This window comes from Ambystoma mexicanum, chromosome 5p, assembly GCF_040938575.1.
Source record: "Ambystoma mexicanum isolate Mex_15411 chromosome 5p, UKY_AmexF1_1, whole genome shotgun sequence".
NCBI classification, from domain to species: domain Eukaryota; kingdom Metazoa; phylum Chordata; class Amphibia; order Caudata; family Ambystomatidae; genus Ambystoma; species Ambystoma mexicanum.
In genome coordinates this window covers 1,282,995,778-1,283,014,074 of record NC_090930.1, presented here as the reverse complement: position 1 = coordinate 1,283,014,074, position 18,297 = coordinate 1,282,995,778, and positions in this window count along the sequence as shown.

The window sequence follows — 18,297 nt, the reverse complement described above, 5'->3', positions numbered from 1 at the left end:
AAAGGGGGTACTAACAAATAATATAGGAATCATTGTGGTGGTAGATTTGAAGACCATAGGCTTTGTGTGCACTAGGACCATGGCAGGTGTATGAACAAACATGTTGGCTTTGAGCTGCCAGTTTTCAGAAAATAAAGCGAACGAGTGAAACAGCATTTACAGGTGAGATTCAGAGCCTGTGCAGTTGAGCTGCTGAAAGTACCTTGAGAATAAGCCTTCATTATTCTGAACAGAAAAAGAGGAAGGAAGAATAAATTACGTTACTGGGTGATGTGCTCTGAATGCTGTACCAAGACCAGAGGACTGATTGGAAAATGCTAGAAGGCACTGGAAGCTTCTAGAAGGTTACGCCATGTGTTGGGACTGGCGCTGACAGCCAAACTGGGTTGGAACTGAAGGAAGTGACATCAAGAGATAGGTGGGTGTAAATGCCCAGGATCCATAAGTGATATAGGAGGAAGGGATGGGTCTTGAAGAGGGTTTGTAAGTGACTGTCAGCAGGAAAGAGGGGATGTTGGTCTTTTGGTATTTTTGATCTTTTCCTGGGGTTTTGCTGCCTGGTTTGTAGCGGTTTTGGGCCATTACGGAGTCCGTGGGTGGGTGTTGGATGACTGAACTTTGAAACTGGGCAGAGATTTAACAATCCTCAGACTTCTAGCAAGTCCTGGGTTCTGATTTCTGAATTTGAAAGAGACCCGGGGCTTATCAGGAAGTGTTTGCAAGCTTCTGTTACATTTAGTGAGAAAGCTGGGCCAGCGGTTCTGTCTGAGTACAAAGGCATCTTGCCAAATCTCGCTGGGGCATTTGAGTGTTACTGTGAGCAGAGGTTATCTGGGTAGCTGGCAACACGACAGGCTTCCAAGTTGCGGTGTCCCCAAAGTGTCTTGGGCTGGAAGGTGGAGGTAGCTGCTGATGGGAGCCCAAACTGCAGACAGGTCTGAAGGGCTGGTTGTACGTCAGTCGCAAGTTCTTTGTTTTTCATGGTACCCGAAGAACACGGATGCTTCCTGGATCTACATTCATTATGGGAATAATTATGTTATTCAAGAGATTCCATTATTGCTAACATCAGACTAACCTGACATTTGGCTAAACAGCAAGGACAGGATGTCCTTTGATTAAGTGGTGAAGTGGAAAGCCAGTGCAGTACAGAGGCCTGGGTTGGGAGAGAGGCAGTGGAAACTGCAGTAGGATTGACAAGTTCCTTGCAGATTTTGAACAATTCCCTCGTGTTGTTGGCGGCTTTAGAGGTACGGGCTTGGATGTGGGCCCTCTTTTTGGAGTGGATGGAGAAACAGTATTGTCTTTGGAGCAGGCGACAGGCCAGTTTGTCAGTGGATGTGCTCAAAGTCTGCCACTTCCGTTCCGCAGGTCTGCACCTACGTTTAAGTGAGGATAGTTCATAATCATACCAGTTGTTGCACTTGGAAATAGGCTTCATGCGGATCGTCACGACAGGGGCAAGGATCTCAAGGGTTTTGGAGATGGAGAGGTGAAGGTTAGCGACGGCTGTGTCAGTGGGGGAGTCAATATCAGGAGTAGGAGGGGTGAAGTGGTGGTAAAAGCAGCAAGTGGCACTCACGTAATCGGTCAAATGACAGCGAAGGAGAATAGTAGTGTGGGTAGAGGCTTAGCCAGGGGTGCCCAGCTCGAGGTGTGTATAGAGAAAAGAATGGTCAGACGACGAGAGGGGAGTAATGAGAAGGTTAGAGAGAGGGATGTCTACTGAGAAGAGCGCATCATGGGTGTGTCTGCCTGAGTGGGTTAGACCAGAGGTAACAATGGAGAGGGAGAAAGAGTCACAGAGATCGTAGAAGAGTACAGTGGCCACTTCAGGAGGGTCAATGTTGATGTTAAAGTCTTAGTAGTAGAGGTCAGGAGGAGGGAGGGGAGATCTGCCCATTCAGAAAGGAAATGGAAGATCGTACTAGGGGGCCTGTAGAGAGTAAGCGAAAGGGATGGAGAGACATGAAGCCTGCTGACAAGGCATAGGATTGGGTGGGAATGATAGTAGCAGGGACCCATTCAGGGAAGATAAGGGCCACACCGCCCCCAGGCTATGTGGACCTGGGCTTGGAGAGGATTGTATAAACCTCGGGAAGAAGAGTTTCAAGAGCAGTGACAGAGCTGGCAATGAACCACGTCTCGGTAAGGGCGAGGATGTCGAGGTCCAAGTATTCAAGAAGGGGACAGATATCAGAGGAGTTTTTAACAGCAGAGTGGGAATTGAGAGTACCTAAGTGAAACTAATTAACATGTTCAAAAAAGGAATGAAATCTAACCCTGGAAATAATAGTCTTATAACCATTATACATGCTGGCAGTAAAATCTTTGCAGTACTAATCCTGAAGGCGCTAGAAAATTGGGCAAGCAGTTCTGGACAGCTTAAAAACTACTGGACTGGTTTCATTTAAAATATTGCAACCTCAATTCATGGTTTCATAATAAATTGTATTCAAGAAGGTGCCTGGGGTAAACAATCCAAGCCAATCCATGTATATAGCGTTAATAGATATGTCCACTGCATTTGATCTAGTTAACAGGGATCTGCTCTGGCTAAAACAGGCTCCATGGGGGAGATGCAGGTGGCTGCTGAATATACTCCTCCATCTCACATTGGTTTGAACATACATGCCAGGCTTAATCAAGCAGGTCAACTCTCCAAAAATATCCCTTCATGTACTGAGTGGAGGCAGGGGTGTAGTTTGGCCCCTTGCCTATTCAATCTTTATGTGTTAGATATTAAAGATCATCTTGGGAGTGTGGCATTTATTTCTCCAAAGACAGCTATGTTTAAATTCCTATGGTTGCCGTGTGTGGGTGACTATCTTTTAGTTCATTGCACGCACATTGGATTGCAGTGCCTAATTAATTTTTTCTGTGAATTTAACCTTATGCATCTCCCATCGAGCACTGCATAAAACCGGACCTCAATATCTTCAAGACAAGCTAAAACCCTATCACCCCCCACGCACCCTAAGATCAAGCTCAGCTGGCCTCCTAGTCATGCCTGTGACAAACTCAGTCAGGTTAGGCGGATCATCATTCTCAGCCTTGGCCCCCACACTATGGAACTCACTCCCACCCCACATCCACCTAACTGAGGATTTAACGTCTTTTCGCAAATTGCTGAAAACCTGGCTCTTCCCCTAAAACCAACCCATACCAAACTAACCCAAACAGACTAACAGCATCTCAATGACACCGATCCAACAAACTACCTGATGTGAGAAATTGACAGCTAGTAACCCCTAATATAAACTAGAAGGACAATCAAAATTAACCGAATAAAATAGATCAAAGCAATGAAGTGGCTAATAAGAATAAATCATACGGAAACAGTAAAGAGACTTAAACTCCTGAAATGGACTTAATGCATGAGAAGTGAACGAAGTGAATGGCGTGGATGAAATAGTAAGAATGGATGAAGAGTGTGGACCAGGTGAATGCGCTGAGTGGAAGAATGCACGAGTGGAAGAACAAATGACTATATAGTTTGAATGAGTGTGTAAATCGAAAGAGTATGTAGATTGGATGAGTGTATAGAATGGATGATCAGGTTGAGCGGTTAGGTGTGTAGAGCGGACAAGTGCGTAGAGCGGATGAATGCATAGAGCGGATGAGTGCATAGAGCGGCTGAGTGTATAGAGCGCCTGAGTGTATAGAGCGCCTGAGTGTATAGCGCGCCTGAGTGTATAGAGTGTGTAAACCGAATGAGTATGTAGATTGGATGAGTGTATAAAATGGATGATCAGGTTGAGTGGTTGGCTGTGTAGAGCGGATGAGTGCGTAGAGCGGATGAATGCATAGAGCGGATGAGTGCATAGAGCGGCTGAGTGTATAGAGCGCCTGAGTGTAGAGACCACCTGAGTGTATAGAGCGCCTGAGTGTATAGGGCGGGTGAGTCTATAGAGCGGGTGAGTGTATAGAGTGGATGAGTGTACAGAGCGGGTGAGTGTACAGAGCGGATGAATGTACAGAGCGGTTGAGTGTACAGAGCGGATGAGTGTACAGAGCGGGTGAGTGTACAGAGCAGATGATTGTACAGAGCGATTGAGTGTACAGAGCGGATGAGTGTACAGAGCAGATGAGTGCACAGAGAGGATGAAGGTATGAAGCGGATGAAGGTATAGAGCAGATGAGTGTAGGGAGCAGACAAATAGATAGAACAGGATTACTGCGTATTAGCGAATGACTTTATAAGGCTGATGGGTGCATATTGCTGTTGAATGCATGGGGACCAGATGAGCCTGGGGAGCGGATGAGCGTGGAGGCGGATGAGTGCGGGGAGCGGAGCAGTGTGGGGAGTGGATGAGTGCGGGAAGCTGATGAGCACGGGGAGTGGCTGAGTGCGGGGAGTAGATGAGTTCAGAGAGTGGATAACTGCGGGGAGCAGATGAGTGCGGGGAGCGGATGAGTGCAGAGAGCAGATGAGTGCGGAGAGCGGATGAGTGCGGAAGGCGGATACGCATGGAGGGCAGATGCGCATGGGGAGCAGATGCGCGGGGGGAGCTGGTGAGTTCGGGGAGCGGGCGAGTGCGGAGAGCACGTGATTGCGTAGGGTGGGTGAATGCATAGAGCAGATGAAGACATGGTGCACACGAGGGGATAAAGTGGACAAATGCCTAGAGCAGAGGAGTTACAAAGAAAAGGGGAGTGTGTGCGCAGAACGGATAAGCATGTAGACGGATGAGTGCGGAATACATGCAGAGCTGATGAGTGCGTAGAATGGATGAGTGCGGGGAACTGATGGATGAGAGGAGCGAGATGGATGAGCTTAGAGGAAGAACGTATAGGGGACGGTGGACTGCATAGAACAGACTAGTGTGTAGGGCCGACAAGTATATAGAGCAGACGAGCGCATATGAGAAAAAGAGTGCATATGAAAAAAGGGGGGCGCAGAAGGGGATGAGTGCCTAGAGGGGATGAGTGCGTAGAGGGGATGAGTGCGTAGAGGCGTGGAGTGCATAGAGGAGCTGAGTGCGTAGAGGGGCTGAGTGCCTAGAGGGGCTGAGTGCGTAGAGGGGCTGAGTGTGTAGAGGGGCCAAGTGCGTAGAGGGGCCGAGTGCGTAGAGAGGCTGAGTGCATAGAGGGGACAAGTGCGTAGAGTGGGCGAGTGTGCAAAACAGGTGAATGCATAGTGCGTGTGAGGACATAAAGAGGACGAGTGCCTGGAGCGAATGAGTGCCTAGAGCGAACAAGTGCCTACAGTGGAACGGACGTGTCGGGTAGAGTGGACGAGTTGCATAGAGCAGATGAGTACGTAGAATGAACGAGCGCAGATTGCAAGCAGTACTGATGAGTGTGTAGAATGGATGAGTACGTAGAGCTGCTGAATGCATAGAGCGGATGGAACGAGTGAAGTATGTAGATGGAGTCTATATGGATAAAACAAATGATATATGTGAATGGAATTGATCACATATATGGATCAAATGAGTGCCAGGCGTGAATGGAACGGTGTGACATACGTAGATGGAACGGCTAACATATGTGGATAGAAAGGGTGCCGTATATGGATGGATTGGGTGCCGTAGGGAAGGATGAAGTATGAAGATGTTACGGGCGAAATATGTGAACGGGGTGCATAAAACAACTTAGAATACACAGAAAGATACGGGAAATAGGCGGATGGAGTGCATAAAATAACTTAATATACACGACACGGAGCGCAGTAAATAGAGCGCATTTGAGTGCGTGTGGTGGACAGGAGTGCATGCATGAGGCAGACCGGTGTGCATGCATGGGGCAGACAGGTGTGCATGCATGGGGCAGACAGGAGTGCATGCGTGGAGCAGACAAGAGTGCATGCGTGGGGGACTGGAGCGCGCGGGGCAGACTGGAGCGTGCGGGCGGACTGGAGCGCATGAGTGCGGCGAGCGAACCGGAGTGTGTGGAGCAGATTGGGGTGCATGGAGTGGATAGGAGTGCATGGAACGGACTAGAGCGCATAGAATTGCGTGACGTATATAATATGGTTTGGAATGCAGAGAATGTTTTGAAAGAGCATATAACCCATCATATCACACCACCACGCTTACTCTCCTCTCTACACCACCACTCAACTAGAACACAGAGATACTATGACACCATTCGGTATAACTGTTCTCATACCAACATCCGCCACATACTCCACATCATTCTAAGGAAACACTGCTGGTTGCACCCCCCAGCCAGGCGTTCTCCTCAGGCCTAACGCAGCCACACCCGATCTGGATAAATCCTGCCAGAACGAACACATTTTCCTGATCTCTCAACCACCACACCTACCGCTAAGAAGAAGCTTTTACACGAATACCGCACCAGCTGCACACATACCCGGTGCCCATACGCACCTTTGACTCTCTCTACTCTCTCTACTGATCTGAACTTCGGTTCCCAAGGGCGTTCAACCTACCAGCGCCTTCAGACCATACCAATGTTATATAAGGCGCTATATAAATGCAAAATAACATAACATAACATAATCATCAAAAGACAAATCCACAAAATATACAAGACAAAAAATATTTCAACTATCTCAAACAAAAACAAACTTGGTTTTCATGGTTTATTGACAACACGAAACTTGAAATTACAAATAATCGAATTTATTTGGGCTTTCCTATAATGGCACAATCTAATAAAACCTGCATTGTGGATTAGCTACATCATAAGGCCACAAGATTAGCTGCCCAAATGGGAAAAGTTAATAGGAAATATGGTAAATTTTCACTTATTGCCATAATTAAATTCAATGAGGCCAAGGCGGTGCCCAAATCAATATATGGTGTTGATACTATACAACCCTGGATTATGGAAAAATTGTCTATTTAGAAGCATTGATATGGCGCAACACATTAATCCTGCCTAATTGTGTTCCATCAGTGGTAATCTATTAACAATTGGGTCTTGTATCCCTAAGAGCTTGGGTAATATGTAAGCTATTTCTCTTTTATCCTACATTTTTGGATCCCCCTAGGGACTCCCTTTTCATTGATTTCCCTGCTATGACCTTAGAACATAAAGGTAACCCAGTCTAGGTATAGGATACAAAGTGTGTGGATTTAGTACAGGGAATTGGAGGTTGCAGGTATGCTTCTACAGAAATGATTTGGTGTGAAATTGGCTGTAATACGTAAGGATTGGATTGACTCCTGTACGTCTGCTCGCAAATATAATCTATTTGCTTAACTGAAGGAATAACACAATAAAGTTAGAGTTTTGATGCCTTATCTTGTAAAGTTCCCTAATACACAATGGCGTGTTAATGTAATGAGGTTCTGATTAAGTTTACTGCCTACTAGAGAAATACTACGTACGTGTAACCAGCTCCCCAAAGAGTTGTCCTATTACCATTTTTGTAATATCACAATTGAAGAAGAGAATTTAAAGCACGTTGTCATGAAATGCCCTGTCCTTCCTGCACTTCACATTATGCACTTTAAACATTTGGTTCATAGTATGAATTGCATGGCACTATTAGCGCCATGACTAGCACCAATACCGGAACTGCCACCGACTTGGTGGTATGGGGACTTACCAGTGTATTCCGACCTTTGTGGGACCGGTAAGTCCCCATTTAAAAAGCCATTCACCATTCCCATTTGAGCCCCCATAGGGCTCAATGGGAAGGGGGAAGGTGTCAATAACGGTTCCGCAAATTGACCCCGGTATCACTTTGCGGGTCCCGTCCATAACGCCTGGTAAAACCAGGCGTTAAGGGAGGGACCTGCAAAGGGACCTCGGAATAGGGCGCAAAGGAATTGCCGGCACCGGTGTCATTACTGGTGCCCGGTATCCCTTTGCGCCCAGGTCGTAATGACCCCCAATGTATGGGAAGCAGGTGTCTATTGCTTTATCAGTACTTAGATTTCTTGGGAAACTCAAATTTTTAAACCTTGAAGGATAATCATTCAATTGGACCTAGAAGTTTTTTCTTTTAAAGGAAATATTTAATTATATGCAATGTATAATATATTTATTTATTGATCATTTGTAAGGTGCTTTATACAATAGAATTTTGTTTCAAAACGCCACAAGGCTAAATAGGAAGGGAATAGGGGAAATAATAACAGTGGCTAGAAACAAAACTCGACAATATTATATTTACAGTGGTGGTCCTACTAGGCCTTGTGACGTTCGGCCGTGCAAGTGCATTGATGAGAAGTGCAGGGGAGGGGGGTGGAAAGCGGAGCAGAGGAGTGGACAAGTGCTAGAGGGGGACCCAGTTCTAAGGGGAGCCCGGAGGAGCACCTCAGGCTAAGTGCAAGTACAGGAAGCTCTCAAGCGTGGTAAGTGGAGCAACCAGGCAGGGGCCAGCAGGGCGATGCAATGGAGGGGGGGTGCTGTTAATGATGAGGAGGAAGGGCCTGAGAGCCTGTGAGGTTCATGGAGATCAGGCCACCTGTCACAGTGACAGAGGGGTGATTAGCAAATAAGGGAAAGAGTGAAAGAGTAGAGAAGAGCAGAGTTTTGAGCAGTTTCCTGAACTTAAGGAAGTCCGGCTCAAATCTGAGCGGGCATGGAGGCTGTTCCAAAGGGAGGCAGCAGCCATTGAGAGAGATCTGCCCCCCACTCTCTGCTTAGAGAAGCATTTGACAGTCAGAGAGTTGGAATTAGAGGACATAGGGCTCAAGCAGGGGAGTAATTAGGGAGGAAAAGTTGGAGATAGCATGGTCCCAGGCCCCAGAAGGCCTTGTGGATGATGCAGAGGCTCTTGAATTGGATCCTTGAAAGCACTGGAGCCAGTGGAGATATTTTAAGGCTCGAGAGATACAGTCCCTGGGCTTGAGGCCAAGGATAAATCTTGTAGCCTTATTCTGGATTAGCTGAAGGGGGCGAAGAGAGGAGACAGGGAGATTAAGATTGTCCAGCCTGGAAAGGACCAGATCTCCAGAGATATTGAGCTTCTGGGGGAAGGTGAGAAAAGGAAGAATGCCTCTGAGGAAATGGAGCTTGAAGTGGGACTTTTTGGTAAAGGTCCATGATGTGGAGAGTGAGGGAGAGGGCAGAGTCAAAGAAGACCACGAGAACTTTGGCCTCACAAGATGGTGAGGGTAGCGGGCCCAAAGAGGGTGGCCATAGGGTAGCAGGAAAAGGGGGCACAGGTGTCCAATGAAGAGGTCTCCGTTTTACTGGCATTGAGACAGAGATTGTTCACTGAACACCATGCCTGAATGGCGGACAGACAGTCGGGAACAAGAGAGGAACACGAAGAGGAAGTAGAGGGAAGTTTGAAGGAAAGCTGTGTGTCATCAGCATAACACTGGAAATGAGGATGGAAAGAGGAGATCAGATGAGCAAGAGGGGTGAGATAGATATTGAAGAGCCAAGGCAATAGGATAGAGCCCTGGGGGACACCACAGGTAGATAGGGTGGTGGAGGAGAAAGGGCCCAAATGCAGTTGGGAAGGGAAGTTAGTGAGGAAAGAGGTCAGCCAGTCCAGTTCCCGGTCAGTGATGCCGAGAGTGTCACAGAGTAATTTTATGAGGATGGGACGGTTTACTGTGTCAAAGGTGGAGGAGAGACCAAGGAGAATGAGAACAGCAGGGTAGTTGGAGTAGAGATTTACGAGCAAGGTTTCACAGGTTTTCTGGAGAGCAGTTTCTGTGCCTCTGGATGCCCGGAATCCATTTCTCTGGTCATGAAGGCAGCCAACAAGATCAGTGTGGAGGGTCAGTTGGGAGAGGATCAACATTTCCAAGAGTTTAACCAGGAAGGGGGGCAATAGAGATAAGGCAATAGTTAGCCAGACAGGAGGGGCAGCAGACAGCCTTTTTAAGAGAGGGTTAACAAGTGAGTGCTTGAGGAATCGATAGAAAGAGCCAGTTGCGAAGGAGTGGTTACAGAGGTCCGCAAGGGCTGGGGCGAGAGAGGAGATGTTCTTCTTAATGGTTCTGGAGGAGAAGTGGGGCACTCGTTTAGAGGAGGCCTTCATAAAGAGAACCACTTTAGAGTCCTGTTCTGGTGTTATGGGCAGGAGGAAGGAGAAAGAGGGGGGTGAGAGGAGGGGGGCCAAGGAGGTAGGGGAGTAGGAGAGGGAGTGGAGATGGGGGGAGGAGAGTGAGTCATTTTGGAGCAGATAGATAGGCGATATTTCCTTTGTAGCAGGTGATAGGACAGTTTTTCAAAGGATGAGCACAAGGTCTGTCACTTCTGTTCAGCAACTCTGCACTTGCATTTCAGAGATGCTAGATTGGGTCCTACCAGCTGTTGTTCTTGGTGGCAGGTTTTAGACAGACCCTCATGGCAGGGAAAAGGATGTCAAATGTTTTCGTGATGGCAAGATGCAGATTAGAATGGCAGAGTCCGAGGAAGATTTCGGAGCAGGGGAAGAAAAGGGGATAAAGGTGGAGGCAAAATCAACAGCTGACACTCGCTTCATCAGTCGAATGACGGTGAAGGAGGCTGGCAGTGCAGAGGGTGGCTTGGAGAGAGGGCCAAGTGGTCCCAGATAGGAGAGTGGTCAGACCAAGAGTGTGGGGTGGTGACCAGATTAGAGATAGGGAAGTCACCAGAGATGAAGGCATCACGAATGTGGGCAGCAGAGTGAGTCAGGCTGGGAGGAAGAAATAGTGAGAGAGAGGGAGTCACAGAGGTCCCAGAACTGAGAGGTAGATGATTTAAGAGAGTCGAGGTACATGTTGAAGTCACCAGGAGGAGGAGTTTGGAAGAAGAGGTTGAAAGAGATGAGGCAAGGTCAGCCCATTCAGAGAGGAAGAGGGACATAGGGCCAGGGGGTCTGTAGATAGTGGCGAGTGTGAGAGGGAAAGTGGGGGAGACCCCAGCCTACAGATGAGGCATTCAAAATATGAGTAGAATTGAGTAGGAATGATGGAGGCAGGGACCCCCTCAGGGAAGATCAGAGGCACTCCACCTCCAGTTTTGCTGGGTCTGGGTTTGGAGAGGAATTTGTAGCCCTCAGGAAGGAGGGTGTCAAGAGCAGTGAAAGAGCTGGCATTGAACCGCCTATTGGTAAGAGTAAGGATGTCCAGCTAAACATCTTTGAGGAGGAGACAGATGTCTGAGGAGTGTTTGACAGCAGAGCAAGCATTAAGAGTAGCTAAGTGAAGCTGATTACCACCTTTGAATGTTTTTTGAGGGGGTGTACAGGGGCATGGTACTCCCATCGGTGGTGGTGGAGAAGTGAGAGGAGGGGAAGAAGGGGTGGCAGGAGAAAGGAGGATGTTTATGAGAGAAGGCATGCACCGGTTGAAAAGGAAAAGAGCAGGTTGAGACCCTTGGGCCATGATAGTGCCATTGTGATAGACATTAATAATGCACCTAGAGGATGATAAGTAAGCAAGCAGGACTTCCCACTTAGTGCCACCTTTAATGGGTGAGTAGGAGAAAGGAGAAAGAGTTGAGACCAGATGGGGGATCCATAGATCAGGCGAGGGGACAGTGAAGAGGATGTCCATGAAAGTCTGTCTGGAAGTGGCATTGACGTAAATGTCAGTGATGGGGAGGCCTGGGTTAGAGTCCAGGAGAGCTTTTTTTCTGCTTTGTTCTTACAGACTGATAAAGGAAGGATAAGTGATAGAATAGCAGTTGGAATAGATAGGAGAGATGGAAAGTGCCATGAGAGTAGCAGAGAAGAGATAGATAGGCAAGGGAGCTGCATTGTACACCACGGGTACTCACCAGGTGTTTTACCAGCCAGAGAGGAGCAGTGGAGGAGGTTTGCAGGCAGGACCTTCAGTGCACAGATTGAAAAATCCTCATAGATTTGAATTTGCCCAAAAGGCACAAATACATCATAATATGGAGGTTGCAACAATTTAAAAAGAACACTAATACAGCACAAAATGGAGGATGCCCCAATTTAAAAAGCACACCTACATTTGATTTTCCCAAAGAACACTAATACAGCACAAAATGGGGGATGCAACCATTTAAAAATCACACCCAGATTTGATTTTGCCAAAGAGCACTAATACAGCACACAATTGAGTGTAAGATTTTTAAGGCACTCTTGAGGCGAAAATATGGTATCACTACATATTATCCCCACCAAAAATATTGCCGTATATATGGTCTTTTGGAATGGCCATAGGTGACATTTTTTGGAGGGATAATTTTTGGGTTTTTGGGAGCAGGGGTTGCGGGGGTGCACCCCGCTCCTTTAAATATAATGCGGGAGTTGCGGTGGTGTCCCCTGCAGGTTCCATGCCTTAATATTGCCGCATAAATATGGCGATACTTTTATATGGCAATATTTTTGCGGGGATATTAACACATGGAACTGAAAATATTGTTGGGTCACTAGTAGACAGCAGAAAGCAGGTATAAGTGAGATGTAAAGTAGATAAACATATCAAGTGGGAGGAGGATATAGTTTGCAGTCAGGATATGAGACCAGGGAGACAGAAGAAAGCAGGCAACCAGATCCTGAAATGCAGGGAAACATAATGTTTGATCTGAGTGCAGTGTTGGAAAGGGGCTCCCTCCAGCACCAGACAGGGCCAAACAGGGGCCTTAGTTGGTGGTCTTTGGAAGGGGGCTGGCATTCGCCTGCTGGCGCCCTTGATTGGGCATGATGAGGGAGGGTGCACCCAATCAGTGCATCCGCTGTACTGGGACAGCAGGCACTCTGGTGCATGTGTTGGATGTGGCCATTCTGCAATGGCAAATAGGCACAGAGATGAACATAGACCAAATGGGCTTTCCTGAAGCAGTGCACATGAGGATCACAGTGCACACAGAATAGTGAGCAAAGAAAGTGAAAAATTATTGATGCCTTGCTTTTTGTAAGAAAGGGAACTCTGTTAGAACCACTAGCCCAAGTGGGCTTACCTGAAGACTGAAAGGCTGTCGGTGCTTTTGCTGCTGCTGTAGGCCCATGGCAGATGGTAGTGCACTGATGTTGGTCCTTGCTGCGTTGTAGCCAGTATCTGATTCTGACAGAGATGAGAATGTGTGATTGTATATATTAAAGGGCCCTGTAGTTATGGTTAAGTTGCTCAACTCAGAGAAAGAGCACTTTTTGGGTGGGTTATAACTTTGGCACCGCTTGACAAATCCTCACCAAACCTTGCAAAAAAAGTATATGTCCAACTAGGCAATTTTGCATAGTTTGGTGAGCTTTTGTCTACTGGGGGCAAAGTCATAGGGGGGATTGCAACATTTTTGAAATCCTCATAGACACACTGGAAATAAATATTTCCTCGCACCTACAGCCCAAACCGCTGGATGGATTTTTACCAAATTTGAACCAGGAGCGGCGGGTTTGTCCCAAAAGCATGTTTTTGTAAATTCTGTGTAAATCTATCCAGTAGTTTAAAAGAAAAAGCCCAAAAAGTAGGTCAAACTAATTAGTGTTATCTGAGTCCGGTCTGCGGACTTATTTCCCAAATTCGGAGTCCGCAGACACCCCTGGACCAATCAGGTGGTGGCTCAGTGTCCACAGACACCAAAACACACACTGCTTGGATAGTGAAAAATGTGCAGTGCCTCATAATTCTTTTAATGGTCACCATGTTGCATCCGCGGACAGCCTCCATTGATCGTGGACACTGCAGTGAAGAAAAGTCTGGAAAACATATTTGGGGTTATTTGGTGGCCAAAAGAGGGCTTAGAAAGGGTGGGGGAGTGGAATAAAGTTGATATGGAGGTGTTTTATAAGTGTAAAAAAGGGTTTGCGGGTGCTGCCAAGTCTGCGGACATCGCCACTGACCGCGGACAGTGCAGTGAGAAAAAAGTCTGGAAAACACATTTGGGGTTATTTGGTGGGCAGGAGAGGGCCTGTAAAGGGTGGGGAATGCAATAAAGTTGTAATGGAGCTGTTTTTAAAGGTGAACATATGGGTGGGTGTGCATCTGCCACCGAGTCTGCAGTCATTTTTGCTGAAATCATTTGGATTGGGCGGGTTCTGGGTGGCTCTTGTTATTTGAAGGTTTATTGTAAGTACTTATATGGGTTCATTACATTGTGGTGGTTGTGGCCACTGGACAGATTATTGGGGGCATCACCATGCCCCCAAGAATCTGCCCATGGGTCACAAACACTATACGCCCATGCCCACAAGAATCTGGTCACTGGTCACAACCACTTTAGTAATACGTGTACAGTAATTACAGGTACTGCAGGGGGAGTGTACAGTGTTTGTAATATGGAATACATTATTTGTAATACGATGGGATGATATAATTGAAAGTATATGATATATGTGATTGAAGTAGAATTGAGGATAGTGCTTATGGTATCTGTAGGCAAAGAAAACAAAGAAAAATAACACTGGGTATGGATACTTAGTTGCATATCCAAATAAAACTGGAATCTCTGGTTCATTTTCTGTGGAAAAATAAACAGTATCATTTGTTAAACAAAATAGTATAAAAATATATTTGCATTCAATTGTACATATACATTTACTTTTTAGACCCTCATAAACATTATATTGTAAGTAATATGTTTGGTACAACATTGGTGTGCATTACCCGGTTGTTGTATTGACTTGAAATAATCATTTGGAAAAAATAATATATAGTGGGTTGAAAAAAGAAAATTGACAACATTTTAAAGAATATACCTGTTACAGAGTACAGGTGTGTAGTAGCACTGATCTATATTGTAACAGTATGTGTAATAGGATGTTTGTTTGAAGTGTGTTGTAAGTAAGGATATGATTAATGTAGTTAGATAACTGTTGGCATATTTTAACTATATTGGTTTGCATACAGGAGTGGTGTGCCGCCAATGATCTCTGCCTTAATGCCAGTACACTCTCGGGCCGGCTTCTCTTGGCCCTCCTCCTGCTCCCACCTGTCAGGCTAAAATCTTCGGGGTCATCTTCAACTCCACACTCTCCTTCACTCCTCACATCTCTGACGTCTCTAAGAAGTCATACAACCAGCTGCACCTCCTCAGAGGTATTCTTCCTTTCCTCTCCTTCCCCCAGAAGCTCACTGTCTCCAAAGCTCTGGTTCGTTCCAGGCTGGACTACTGCAACAGCCTCTTTCTAAATCTGCCTACATCTACACTCCGCCCTTTGCAACTCATCCAAAACCAGACTGCGAGACATGTCCTTTGCCTCAAGCCCACGGATCGAATCTCTCCAGGACTAAAATCTGTGCACTGGCTCCCAGTGGTTGCGAGGATTAAGTTCAAAACCCTCTGTATTGTCCACAAGGCCTTCTGGGGCCTCAATACCTTCAACTCTCTCCTCCTCAATATCTTCCTTCTTGAGGCCTTCGATCATCCGCCTCCAAATCCCCAGGGTCAGTCGCTTCTCCAAGCAACAAGTTGGTGGTAGATCTCTTTCCTTGGCTGGGGCCTCCCTGCCTCAATGAAACTTGAGGAGAACCATCTCCGGTTCCATAAGCACCTCAAGACCTTCCTCTTTGCTTCTGCCTTCTCTCCTCCTCTCCCCTGCTGAATTCCTGGCTGAAACTGAAACTGCACTGGTCACCTGGCTACCCTCTGTTCTCAGGCCCAGGTCCCCGCCCAGCCAGTTGCACACCTGAACTGCCCCCTGCACTCGGGGGCTGTTCTCTGTATCCCTACAGCACCTACCAGCACTTGCCACCACCCGGCTGCAGTTATTTATTATTTATTGTATTTATTGTTTTTTATTTATTTTACTGTTATTCCTATATACTGCACTGCCCCCTCCCCTTTTCCGCTTCCCCCCTCCCCTGCACTTGCGCAATCTCAATGTCACCTGGCCTAGTAGGATCGTTGTCTCTGTCTTCCATTTGTTCCCCCTCCCTTGCCTTGTCGCGCCTTGAGACACTTGTGTATAGGCACATTATAAATGCCATATCATATCATATCAAATCAAATGTGAAGTATTGCAGTAACAATAAGTGTTATGGCATATTTGAAGTATATTAGAATTAAAGAGATTTTTAAAGATGTTAGATATCCGTTGGCGTATTCTAACTGTGTTGGATATTAAAATTACTATTGTAGTATTATGGATGTAGTTAGATACTGGTTGGCGTATTCTAACTGTTTATTGGCTATACTTTAGTGAGCAAATTTGGATTGAAGGAACACTAAGTAGGCATTTGTTAGATTTGCTGGTAACCTATGTTTTGGATTAATGGGTGTGTCATTACATTCAAACCAACCACTTGTTTTTTTGACATATGAAGTATGGTGGCCTGAAGGGGTTGTGGCACCAGTACGCTAGATCATGCCTACTGTTGTAAAAATGTTCGTGCCAAGAGATACTTGCCTGTGTGTGAAGCTTGTGAGCTTTGTTAGTTTTGGTACCATCTGCATTGTAACTTAGAAGCATTAGTATGACATATTGGCCATGTGAGTTTATTAGTATGCTGGAACGATTGTCTGAATTACAAAAAGGGCATAATATGCAATGATTTGCATTCTGGATAAGATGCTGAAACAGAATGGATTCAGAATTTGGTATAGATACATACAGAAATTGTTCATTAGGGATGTGCTCTTGTGAAACAAATTTGCAGAGATTGCATGTATGTCTCCTTTTGGTTTCCAGAACTTGTAGTAATTTCATTAGTAATGCTTGTGGATTTTCTTGTCTGTTTATGGTGAATTTCACCATTCCTGCACAGTAGTCTTATTATTGCCTTATACCTGAGGCACTATAAGCAGTGTCAGGATTATTTAGGGCATCTCTATGAAGTACGAGCATTTGCAAACACAACCGGTCTGAGCCATTTAAGTAAATGTTCTGAACAATTGGTGGCAATTGGAAGAGAAGATTGATTGCTACACATGCATAGCACTTTACTCCAGTTGTGTTCTTGAATTTAAATGGACCAACAAGTTTTTCCTTTGTATTCTTTGATTGGCCTGCAGTTGTTTTTTTTTATAAGAGCCTCTCTTTATTTTCTGATGAACATAATGTTCTTTTTGAAATGCTGAGTTTTGTGGTTATATTACATGGTGGAGTAGTAGTTTTTCTTTCTTGTTTCAGCTGTGATACTGGGAGATCTGCTATGGGTTCTGTTTGTATTAGTTTTCTTTGTAAAGTTTTATTTTGAGGTACAAGGTACGTAGCTAGGTGGGGGTGTACAGTTCACAAAGCCTGTTGTATTCTAGGATGCAAGGAATTTCAGTGTTAACTTTGTTTGCATCAAAGTTAACTAGGAATAAACCATAAAGTATACAAAGAAGTAAAAGTGCTACATAACTCATACCTTCTCTGAAGACTGTGCTGCCAATTTCAATCAATGCATGATCTATGGTCAGACCTTGAGATTTGTGAATAGTGACTGAATATTCAAGAGTAGTGAAGACAGGCCCCTAAACGCTCAAACCAGAGAGAATACAACCCACCATGGATGAAAGGCCCAAGTCGATCTTGTAAGGATAACATGTTTTAATCTCACACACAGATTAGAGCAACAGCAAAGAACTCTGCTTCTACAAATGCTCTTCCAAAACGAGGAACAAGCAGAAACTTTTAGAGGTACACAGTGCCATGATGATGTGACAACATAGAGTAAAAACCTGCACGGCTGGTTGAATGGACCCTATACATGTACCATCTTTATCCATAAGGGATGCCAGTCTATTCGTCCCAGCTCAGTCCATCTGTCTTCCATCACATGGGTGCTGCGGGGCTCGTCTTCTTCTCACAGCAAAGCCTGTTTTATCACTCATAATGTGTACTTGGCAGTCCTTAAGATGGACATAGAGAAGGTTCTGGGGCCCTCTTACCTTCAGACACACATTTCACTCACTCCCCACCCCGCTATCTCTCCCAGCACCTCACAATACAAATCACATAATTGCCGCGTTAATGATATGCCCTGTCCGTCCTCTTTGAACATTTCAGGACTTGTTACTTTGGGGTTGGCGCCATGGAATTCAGGGGTCTTAGGGTTTCGTCAGTTATATGGGATATAACTTGTGGTCACCCAGGAATGAGCCAGGTCATGCTTTGGCCAGTGTGAGATAACATGCACACTAGGCACCGGTCTCTGATCGTGGTCTTGTAGGGCACATTCCTATTCGGTGAAAAACACATATTTGCAACACTTTTTGAACAATGAATAGACATTCTGGTGGTTGGTGGTGTGAGCTGTCCTTATGGGAGCTTGGGCATGGCTGGGGATTTCTGTGGTCTCTCAAATTTGGCCCTAGTGCATGCAATTCCACATTTACCTTGCATACATTCCCTTCTACCAATGATTACTAATATCTATGCAAAATAGCAATGCCGCTCGTGCTTTGGGCCACACCATGTAGACTATATCTGATTATATTAAAATGGGGCCCTGTTGAATGGCAAAGGATCCCTTTAAATGTTCCCCCTCACCCTGGTCCATAAGAGTGCCTTGAATGCATATCACATCACTTTAAAGCACCTAGCGGGCGGCGGGA